Below are 3,423 nucleotides of genomic sequence, written 5' to 3'. Positions count from 1 at the left end.
GTTATACTCCATGTATGTATGATATGTCAAAATACGTTCTACTATCATGTATAATTAAAAAGAGCAAATAAAAATACTAAAAATAAATAACTAAAACAAAACAAAAATATTATAAGAAAAAAAAGATGCCATTTTTTAAAAAAAAAAGTTGCTGAGGTTGGTTTTGAACTTGATCCTTCTGCTTCAGCGTATCCAGTCACTGGGAACTTCACTGGTAGTTTTAGAGAAGACTGAGAAGTATGCATTGGGAAGGGGCATTTGTGTGGTGAGTTACTCACTGGCCATGCCAAAATAATACAGAATAATGATTTGGAGAGCAGTGGTGTCACTCTAGGTCCAATTGTGAAACTAAAACTAAAGTAATTTATAGAGGCAATGTTTAGTACGAGGAATTATTAATTCTAACAGTGATTATCTATTGAGAGGGAAACAGCTCTAAAGATTCATAGATGATGTGTCTGGGGAGCAGCCCTTATCCCCAAGGCTGCGGCAGAGCCCTTAAGGAAAGAATATCTGAAAGAGCCTCCTGCCCACCTCCAGGACTTCAGATCCAATCTTTCTTGGACAGAACATGCCTTGTTCCTCTGGGTTGCAATGAAGGTTGCTAAGAGTCTTTTGTGCCAGGTGTCACAACAAGATGTTAATATATCCACATGTCACTTCACTCTATGGCCTTAATCATTTGTGTCATAATATCTAGTGAGTTAGCAGAGTTGACTTGTGGTTTCTGTCCATCAGTAACTTAATTATATACAAAAATAAGTGTGAATACATAGATAAACCTCATTAAATCAAGATAAATATCCTTTTAAATCATCTTCCTCTATAAATAAGGAAAATGTCTACAGGCTTTCCAATTCCACTCAAATGGAGGATAGTTTGTTGGAAAGAGTGGCAGAGTAGAGACAGTCATCTAAGGACACTTCTTGCCACCAAGGGTGGTCTGATGATGTTGCCTTCCCATGGTCCACAGAAGACATAGTAGATGATGGAACAGCTTCTACACATTAAGGAAAACTATTAACCTGTGTTATATTTTCTCAGAGAGCAAATAACTCCTCAACCAAAGATCTGGAGCCAACACCCACCAGATTCTCCAGATCTGAGGCACTGCCCCACTCAGGAGGAGACTCCTATGTGTCCCTCCTCTCACTGCACTGCTGTGCTACCTACAGTGGCCTCCTCTACTCAGCAGCAGTCATTCCAGCACTACTGTGGAATGGGCAGTGCTCAAGGCTAAGGAAGGCCATTACTTCTGTGGAGAGATATCAGTGGCCAGGGGCTTGGGTGAAACTGGTGGGACACCTGTCCTAAGGCCCTACCAGACTGAGACAGCACCACCCAAAGGCCAGAGGACAGACTATTTCTCACCTTTCATGGTGTCTGTTGATTTCCTATACAACTTGATGGGCATGAAGATGATGATGACTGACGACTAAAATTAAGACAATGATGATCCCTAAGCTGGTCACTGAAACAGATGAGGTACGTGGAGACCCACTGGTAACTGGGACTGTTGATGTTGGTGCTAAAACAAACAAAAGAGCAAAATCCCTGTCAAAATTAAAAATATCCATTGTTCAGCACCTGTTTTCCCCATACAGTGCATTCAACTCATATATACTGACTCATCATGGGACAATTATTCTACCAGGTCCTGGGGGTACAGAGATGAACAGAGGTTGTGCTATGTCCTTATACAGCTCACATTACAACTGGAGAGGACAGCAAAAGTCCATCCAATTTGTTGTAACAAGAGAAGGCCTGGAAGTTTACAGAAATATATATATATATATATATATATATATATATATATATATATATATATATATATATATATATACCTGGGAACTAGTTGGCCGACCATTAATGACTGCATCATTGATTAATGGACAATGGGGGCTTCTGTAAAGAAGAGACCTTGGGAGGTGAGATGAGAAAGGAGGCTAGTGACAAATCCACATGGCTATCACTGATTGTCCAGTCAAGAAGCCGATGAAGAAGTCAGTCATTCAGCCCATCAAATTTTCCATTATATGCACATGCTCACACCCCACAGGGAAGTCATCAGACCTTTAAAGAGAATTCCCACATCTTTCCCATCCTGCTGAGTTTCATAGTAACTCAGCTCTCTACCTGGCATTTCCTCCAAGTGCTCTGAGAATTCCCCGAGCCACTGATTGCAATCTCCCATGGAGACCTTCCTTAAACGTTCTGTCAGTTCTTTCTCATTCTCCAACTTCTCCTTGATTCCTCTGGCTCTAGGATTAATCACTGTCCACTCCATGTGCATCACATTTAAGTAGAGAGATGGCTGTCCATCAATGCTGAAATTCCAGAATGAACCAATGTGATTTTTTCCTTCAAACTGACAAGACATCTTGGCCTGCAGGGTGAGATGACCTGCAATACACAACAAAACTATCATCTTTCACTCTTGATAGATTCATCACCTCCCAATAAGTTGAGCATTTCTCTGCACATTTAGAGGCCTGTATTCTTTTCTTCCAGATTTGCCCTTTCTTGCCCATTAAGCCCCATATCCCTCTAAGGCTGGGCCAATGTTAATCTCTTTTACACAAATACATCCAGAGCCTTCTCCACATGTACACTCCATCCCTTCCTCTCTCCTGTTTTATCTCTTCACCCCATTCCATACTTACCCATGGTCTTATTTTTTTTCCAAGTCCATGTCAAGCAGGATCATCCTGAGATCTTGCCTCAGTTCTCTCAGCATTTCGGTCAATTGTGTCCATGTTTTGGTGGCATTCACCTCCCTTCCCAGGTGACCCAAAGGTTTGATCTTATTGCTCTCACAGTCATACTGAAGGAAAGCAGTCTTATCCACTGAGCCCTGCACTTCACACCAGGACTCCCCAGGTCTGCACTGAGATTTGACAGTGAAGTTGAGGCAAAGAGAGTGAGTAACTGTGAGAGAAACATGGATATGAGGTTCAGGACAGGGAGAAGAGGGCCATTAGTTTCCATCCTTTTGTGACTCTCAGACTCCCTCTGAAGGGCCAGGCTGGCAGATAGAGGACTCTTTATCCTAGACCCCCTCAATCTTCTAGATCCTTATTTTGGTGTCACATTTAACTGAGATTGTAGGATGCTCTTGTTCTATCAGGGACCCCTCACAGGCACAGTGTTACCAGGAGAAAATCTGAAAGCACTTTCAGTGACCTCTACTAACTTTTGGGTACAAAAAATACAAGATGGTATCTGTCCTCCTGAAACTTAAAACCTAGCTGAACAGTCAGTATTTCCAATAGAGAGAAAAAGGAGGCATCAGGGATCACAGGTCAATTCATCATGGTCTTGGTGTTCAGGCAGATCATCATGGAGTAGATACAGGAACATGGCAGCAGAGGGGAGCTGCCACACAGGAGCACAGAACCTAGTCTGGTGTCCTAGGCTGGTGCC

At 42.2% G+C, this 3,423-nt stretch overlaps 1 long non-coding RNA gene across 1 annotated transcript; it reads right to left on the bottom strand.

Annotated features, from left to right (window-relative positions):
• Positions 1 to 1,280: 1,280 nt before the first annotated feature.
• On the bottom strand, positions 1,281 to 2,913 carry LOC144373914 (uncharacterized). The gene is made up of 3 exons (XR_013433472.1): positions 2,664 to 2,913; positions 2,137 to 2,403; positions 1,281 to 1,528 (listed from the first exon to the last, which is right to left on the bottom strand). It is a non-coding gene; the product is annotated as an uncharacterized LOC144373914 (long non-coding RNA).
• Positions 2,914 to 3,423: the final 510 nt, after the last annotated feature.

Source organism: Ictidomys tridecemlineatus, unplaced genomic scaffold, assembly GCF_052094955.1.
Source record: "Ictidomys tridecemlineatus isolate mIctTri1 unplaced genomic scaffold, mIctTri1.hap1 Scaffold_521, whole genome shotgun sequence".
NCBI lineage: Eukaryota > Metazoa > Chordata > Mammalia > Rodentia > Sciuridae > Ictidomys > Ictidomys tridecemlineatus.
The sequence above is the reverse complement of the archived record's forward strand: the minus strand, read 5'-3'. Positions and strand labels throughout refer to the sequence as shown.